Raw genomic sequence first — 8,663 nt, 5'->3', positions numbered from 1 at the left:
GTCTGTGAGATGACATTTTAAAAGTGCAGCAGCTGTCCACCCCAAAGTCCACACAGGCCGTATTTTTTAGGACATGGAGATGGTGAAGTACAGAATGTCGTTGCTAATCAACACAAAGTGTGATGTGTAAGCGCTGCTCTTAATCGGAGTTCAAGTGGACTTTCATTTTGCGTGATCTTTGTGTTTTGTTATCGTCTTCCTGTTATTTTTATTCACACCACGACTTTCAAACCACCGACAGGGCGACATGAACGACTTAGCAGCGGCTCCGAGTGGACTGCGTCTCGATTCGAGAGCCCGCGTTAATAAGCCAACACTGAACGTAATCAAACAACCAATCAGCATCAACAGGAAGGGCAAGGGGGCGTCGCCAGGTGGGGTCACAGGCGCTCCACTTCTGAACAGCTCTGCATCAGTTTCGTCAATGTGGAGTAAATCACCGAGATGGAGATGGGAAGTCGGTTTAAGGTCTCCCTGAAAACATTTACTTTTACATTAAGTGGTCTAAAGAGTGTGATCTGCTGGTCTTTACTTCTCCATTCATCTGATAGAACTTTAATGATGGCCAGTATGGTCATCCCCACCTGCAGGTATTTACAATCCCTATTTATTAGAATAATCGGCGTACAGATGCCCCGGTTGATGATCTCCATGAATCATACGCTGTAGCTCTTCGCTCTCGAATGCGTTCCAAGGGTGTCATTGAAAAGCTGGACATTCCCCTCCAGTTGCTTGTCCGTTACCCCGGCCCCCTCCAGCAGTCAGTTGACACGGTGGAGAAGGTAATCATCCTTTACATCGCCGACTTCCACCTGGTCAATGACCCGGTAGGCGCCCTGCCTTATCCACTCTCCATTTGCCACCTTTAGTGCTGGGTGAAGATGCTTGTGGTTGGAACACCTCGGACCCCGGCTGGTAACGCCACCCCCACCCCTTGATGCCAATTGGTCATTTGATTACATTCAGTTTGGGCCTGCTTACACACGGGGTCTCGAACTGAAACGCAATGCACTCGGAGCAGCCGCTCAGCCAAATGCCACGAGCTCACTTTGCTTGTAGTTATGACGTGCGATTTATGGACGTGAATTAAAATGTGCCTGTGTGTGCCGTTGGGATGTTTTGGGCTCGTAACACCAACCAAAGTTGTAGAGCTCAAGACCACACAAATGGCACAATGGGGTAACTGACGGACCCTTAGTTTTACTGTATTAAAGGCAATAGTCAAAAAAACTGAAATGTTTGACCCCTTTAATATTACTGTATAAAAGGCACTATATCAACTGAGACTGACTCATTAATGTAATATTAGATACAGATTTACTTTATTAATATTAGTGTATAAAAGGCACTATATAAACAGACTGACTCATTAATTTAATAATAGAAACAGATGTACTTTATTAATATTACTGTATAAAAGTCACTATATACAGGTAAACTGAGACTGACTCATTAATTTAATATTAAGGACAGATTTACTTTATTAATATTACTGTATAAAAGGCACTATATAAACTGAGACTGACTCATTAATTTAATATTAAGGACAGATTTACTTTATTAATATTACTGTATAAAAGGCACTATATAAACTGAGACTGACTCATTAATTTAATATTAAGGACAGATTTACTTTATTAATATTACTGTATAAAAGGCACTATATAAACAGACTGACTCATTAATTTAATAATAGAAACAGATGTACTTTATTAATATTACTGTATAAAAGTCACTATATACAGGTAAACTGAGACTGACTCATTAATTTAATATTAAGGACAGATTTACTTTATTAATATTACTGTATAAAAGGCACTATATAAACTGAGACTGACTCATTAATTTAATATTAAGGACAGATTTACTTTATTAATATTACTGTATAAAAGGCACTATATAAACTGAGACTGACTCATTAATTTAATATTAAGGACAGATTTACTTTATTAATATTACTGTATAAAAGGCACTATATAAACTGAGACTGACTCATTAATTTAATATTAAGGACAGATTTACTTTATTAATATTACTGTATAAAAGGCACTATATAAACTGAGACTGACTCATTAATTTAATATTAAGGACAGATTTACTTTATTAATATTACTGTATAAAAGGCACTATATAAACAGACTGACTCATTAATTTAATATTAAGGACAGATTTACTTTATTAATATTACTGTATAAAAGGCACTATATAAACAGACTGACTCATTAATTTAATAATAGAAACAGATGTACTTTATTAATATTACTGTATAAAAGTCACTATATACAGGTAAACTGAGACTGACTCATTAATTTAATATTAAGGACAGATTTACTTTATTAATATTACTGTATAAAAGGCACTATATAAACTGAGACTGACTCATTAATTTAATATTAAGGACAGATTTACTTTATTAATATTACTGTATAAAAGGCACTATATAAACTGAGACTGACTCATTAATTTAATATTAAGGACAGATTTACTTTATTAATATTACTGTATAAAAGGCACTATATAAACAGACTGACTCATTAATTTAATAATAGAAACAGATGTACTTTATTAATATTACTGTATAAAAGTCACTATATACAGGTAAACTGAGACTGACTCATTAATTTAATATTAAGGACAGATTTACTTTATTAATATTACTGTATAAAAGGCACTATATAAACTGAGACTGACTCATTAATTTAATATTAAGGACAGATTTACTTTATTAATATTACTGTATAAAAGGCACTATATAAACTGAGACTGACTCATTAATTTAATATTAAGGACAGATTTACTTTATTAATATTACTGTATAAAAGGCACTATATAAACAGACTGACTCATTAATTTAATAATAGAAACAGATGTACTTTATTAATATTACTGTATAAAAGTCACTATATACAGGTAAACTGAGACTGACTCATTAATTTAATATTAAGGACAGATTTACTTTATTAATATTACTGTATAAAAGGCACTATATAAACTGAGACTGACTCATTAATTTAATATTAAGGACAGATTTACTTTATTAATATTATTGTATAAAAGGCACTATATAAACTGAGACTGACTCATTAATTTAATATTAAGGACAGATTTACTTTATTAATATTACTGTATAAAAGGCACTATATAAACTGAGACTGACTCATTAATTTAATATTAAGGACAGATTTACTTTATTAATATTATTGTATAAAAGGCACTATATAAACTGAGACTGACTCATTAATTTAATATTAAGGACAGATTTACTTTATTAATATTATTGTATAAAAGGCACTATATAAACTTAGACTGACTCATTAATTTAATAATAGAAACAGATTTACTTTATTATTACTGTATAAAAGGCACTATATAAACTTAGACTGACTCATTAATTTAATAATAGAAACAGATTTACTTTATTATTACTGTATAAAAGGCACTATATAAACTGAGACTGACTCATTAATTTAATATTAAGGACAGATTTACTTTATTAATATTACTGTATAAAAGACACTATATAAACTGAGACTGACTCATTGACTTAATATTAGGGACAGATTTACTGTATTAATGTAACTGAATTAAAGGCACTATATACAGTAAAATGACACTGAATGACTCTGATAATATGACAGCCTAACTGATTTACTTACTGTAGTTTTACTGAATTAAAGGCACTATAATAAAAAAGACTGACTCCAGTAATATACTGTTATAAAGGCGCTATATACAGCAAAGTGCAACAAATTGATTGACTGTATTAGTTTAGCTGAATGAAAGGCACTATATACACAAGAGAGACTGTCAATATTATTATAATAAAGGCACTATATAAAATAAGACCAACCTTTGACTCTGTCAGCATTAGAAATGCATTCACTTACTCTGCTAGTTTTAATGAATAAGAGGCACAATATCATGCAGTCTGACTAAAATTAATATTTAATGAAAAGACACCTTATAAATGAATCAATTCATTCACCGTTAATATTAGAGACTAATTGATTTACTCTATTAATTTGAATGTATAAAAAGCACAATATAATACACAGACACATTGACTCCATTAACATCATCATATAAAAGGCACTACATAAAATTAGACTGACCAGTGACTCTTATTAGCAATAAACTGATTGGTTGTACTGAATAAAAATGACAATATAAAACACATTCAAATTGACTCCGTTAACTTTATTGTGTAAATGGCACTATATAAGATGAGACTAACCATTGACTCTATCAGTATTGGAAATACTTTACTCTGCTAGTTTTGCTGAATAAAAGGCGCTATATAATACACAAACTTACTATCATCATAATAAGGCACTACATAAAATGTAACTGACCAGACATTAATATTAAAGACTATTTCACTGTATTAGTTTTATGAATGAAAGGCACTATATTAAACAGGTCTGATCCTAAATTGTCCCTAGTGTGTGCTTGGTGTGTTGGGTGTGTGTTTCCTGCCTTGTGCCCTGTGCTGGCTGGGATTGGCTCCAGTAGACCCCCGTGACCCTGTAGTTAGGATGTAGGGGGGTTGGATATTGACTGATTGACTGACTGATTGGCTCCATTAATATTATTGATAACAATGCATGATATAAACTGTAAGGAACTCATGGACAATTAATAATTGAGACTAATTGATTGGCTGAATTAGTTGTACTGAATGCAAGGCACTATATATACTGTCGCTCATGGCTGGGACGCCTCATCGCTGGAAGGACCGGGGGAGGGAGGGAGCGTATCCAGAGCATTACCTCTCTCTGAGCACTAGGTGGCAGCCCCCCTCGGACTCCCGCAGGGCTTCATGGGAGCTGGAGTGTGATACAGCCCTGTTGGGATCCGTGGGCGCCGCCAGGGGGTGCTGCAGCTTCTGCTGAGCCCTTATGGGCAGCTCTACCACCATACTTCTGGGGGGGCTTATAAAAGGAGCCAGCAGCTACTACTCAGGGAGTCAGAGTCGGGAGGAGAGAAACGAAGCTTACTGCCAGGAGGATTGGAGGAAAAGAAGGAGAGAAAGAAGAAAAGAGTTTTGTGCTGTGCTTGTGGGAAACAAGGGAAGGCGTTTCCCAAGAGGGGAAAATAAAAATGAACTTGTGTCCTGCGTCTGTCTGTCTGTGTCGGGTTTGGGTGGCAGCAGCGCCCTCTACAGGCCACAATACACAACAGAGACTGGTTGCTTCTTCTTATAATAATAAACGCACTGTATAAAATTACACTAACCATTAACTCTTTTAATTAGAAATTGATTTACACTGTTAGTTTAACTGAGTAAAAGGCACCACATAATACATAGTCTTATTGACTCCATTAATATTATTTTATAAAAGGCACCTTATAAACTGCAAATGACTCAATTTTGGAGACTGATTAGTTTTAGTAAATAAAATGCGCTATATAAAAACATGCAGATTGAACAACTCTTAATATAATATAAACATTAAGCGATTAATTTGATTTTTGTATCCATTACTAATGAGGATTTACGATTTCTAAATCTATTGTGACAGTGCCCTCTACTGGATACTCCTAGTATGAATACTAAAAATCCGAAATAACTCAAGAGGAGATTAAATAGAGCGTCTCTTATTAAAAACAAAATTTAAAGAAGTAGGATAAGAAATAGAGAATTCTAACCATCCAGATAGAAACAGTCGCAAGTGGGTGGCCCACTCATGTGAGCATCTCAGGACACCCCACTCCGCTCTTTGTCTGATCGCCTCCTGTCTCGAAACGCCCCGCGCGCATCATCAGCCTGCCGGTTTAGCCAGTTTACTCCCAGCAGCTTCAGACGAAGCCTAGAATAAAATTAAGTTTAAGCATATATTGACATTTAGATGTCCTCCCTTTTTGTCCAAATGCCCAACCGAGGATGGCATCGTAGCAGGAGCGGACTGGGTCTCAAAACCGGCCCGGGCATCCTTCGAGGTCGACCCACTCGGCCAGTTATTCATTGTCATTTTCTTCAGTTTTGTGATGAGTACGCGGCTCGCTACTCGCTATGATATTATTCGAGCTTATAATAAAAAACCTCACAGGATTGAAATGTTCCATTAACTTAACGATAAACTGGAAATGTTCTGTCCTGATATGAAAACGTCATCTCCTGTGCTTTATAACTTTATTTCATCCATCCATCCATCCATTTTCCAACCCGCTGAATCCTAACTACAGGGTCACGGGGGTCTGCTGGAGCCAATCCCAGTCAGCACAGGGCACAAGGCAGGAACCAATCCTGGGCAGGGTGCCAACCCACCGCAGGACACACACAAACACACCAAGCACACACTAGGGCCAAGTTAGAATCGCCAATCCACCTAACCTGCAACTAATAATCGCAGCTAAAAACCACTAATTATCGCTCACGCCGACGACCAGAGAACAATAAAATGCATAATACATAATCTAAACTAATTATACCGAATAATTTAAATACTAGACAAATTGCAATAATGTATATGCTAACCCTGCGGTGGGTTGGCACCCTGCCCGGGATTTGTTCCTGCCTTGTGTCCTGTGTTGGCTGGGATTGGCTCCAGCAGACCCCCGTGACCCTGTGTTTGGATTCAGCGGGTTGGATAATGGATGGATATATGCTAACCGGAATGTAGCGGGATCGAAACAGAAATCGGCAAAAGGCAGTTTTGACCAAATTGTTCGCTGCCACGTTGTGTACGGACAACTAAAACAACTTGATGACGTAATACGGTATATTAAATAGAAATCGCAGTACCGGACAGATAATGTCTAGTAGTTTAATTGTTTAGAAAATTAATTTTAAAGTCAAACAGTAACCGGTACATAAAATTTATTTCACGGCGGTCCTGTAACCAGACCAGAGTCCGCGGCCCACCGTGCATTGCCCAAATGCCCTAATGGCCAGTCCACCCCTGCATCGTAGTAATGAAACTGCTGGACACATAGAGCAATAACAAGTTATTATAGTAAAAAAAAAAAAACACAAGGAAACAACTTTAACAGGCCGTGTTTTTGACAGACCCCCAGCCTTGACTCCCTAAGAAGACAAAAACACGTGTGTTCGCGACCCGCCGTGAGTGAGCGAGAACCCCTCCCGCACGAATTTAGCGCGATCGTCTGAATCCGGTGGTCCCCCTCTGCACACCCTATGAGTATGGAGTGGGGGTCCCGTGCGATCACCAGAGAATCAAATGATTCAAGCGCGATTGTCAAAGCTTTTCCTCCTTGGTGAATCGAACGCGACCGTCGGAGCGGTTGGGCCATCCGGCGTCGGCCAACTGAGTGTAATTGCAGACCGCAGTAGCCAGGAGATCAGTCATGTAATGCCCCACCTTCACAAAACGCCCTCAATGTCAGCCACGTAACACCCATCGAATTAGACAATGGTTAACATTTGGGCCCCATTACCCTATGGTTAAGATTACGGGGGTATCCGTCAATAAGGGCGCGCACAAAAAGGCGACCTTCAAAAGGGTGACGTCAATTGAGCGCCGAATAACTGCGCGCATAAATAATGGAGTGCTTTATTACTTTACTTTAGTACTTCTAACTTATTACTTTACTTTAGTACTTCTAACGAACTATTTCTAAAGCTCTCTATATTTCGTTGTTTTCAAAATTACAGAAAATTAGATTAAGGCAATGACTGAATGTATATAAAGGTGAAAGCAAGTTACACTTGAAGCTGTAGATTATGTGCAATGCCACATAAATATTCGAGATGCGGTCTATTAGCATAATCAAGGACAATTAATTTAATTCGCTCCGAAGTGTCTCTGTAGGTCTTCCTTGGCTTTGGAATAGGCTGACCTGCGCGCGCATTTATTCGGCGCTCAATTGAGGTCGCCCTTTTGAAAGTCGCCTTTTTGTGCGCGCCCTTATTGAATAGAACCGATTACGGGTGCTCTGTGACTCAAAGGGCGTTTTGTGACTGACGTTGCGGGCATTACCTGGCATATGTCATAGGTATTACAGGCTGCAGTTTGGACCGTCTGGTGTCGGCCGCGACCCATCTGCAATGCCGCCACTGCCCATAGATTGCCATACGCTGGGTTAAGCCATGTCTATTGGTGGATAAACATTGACTTAGATATTGTAATAAATGGAACCGCCCAACTGGAGTAAATGCGCACTGTTCACAGTTCTATTGGCTGACACCTCCTTTTTTTTTTTTTAATCACCGGTTGGTTCCGGTCTGAATCTTAATAATTTGTGCACCTTAATAAATCCACCCATCCCTCCATTTTCCAACCCGCTGAATCCGAACGCAGGGTCACGGGGGTCTGCTGGAGCCAATCCCAGCCAACACAGGGCGCAAGACAGGAAACAAACCCCGGGCAGGGCGCCAGCCCACCACAGACCTTAATAAATAAATACAATAAATCTCTTTAAATATCCCTTTTTATTATTAAGAGCTGAGTTACCTTATACTAGCAATAGAACAACTTCTAACTTCTTCTCCCTCTTCTTTTGGCTGCTCCCGTTAGGGCTCGCCACAGCGGATCATCTTCTTCCATCTCTTTCTGTCCTCTGCATCTTGTTCTGTTACACCCATCACCTGCATGTCCTCCTTCTAACTCATTAATGAAAAATACATTACAAGTAAATCATCACATCCACATTCGTGAAAAAAATAACCGTGAATGTCACGTGCACAAAAAGACCCGAACCCC

This window comes from Erpetoichthys calabaricus, chromosome 7, assembly GCF_900747795.2.
Source record: "Erpetoichthys calabaricus chromosome 7, fErpCal1.3, whole genome shotgun sequence".
NCBI classification, from domain to species: Eukaryota; Metazoa; Chordata; class Cladistia; order Polypteriformes; family Polypteridae; genus Erpetoichthys; species Erpetoichthys calabaricus.
Note: the sequence above shows the minus strand (reverse complement) of the source record.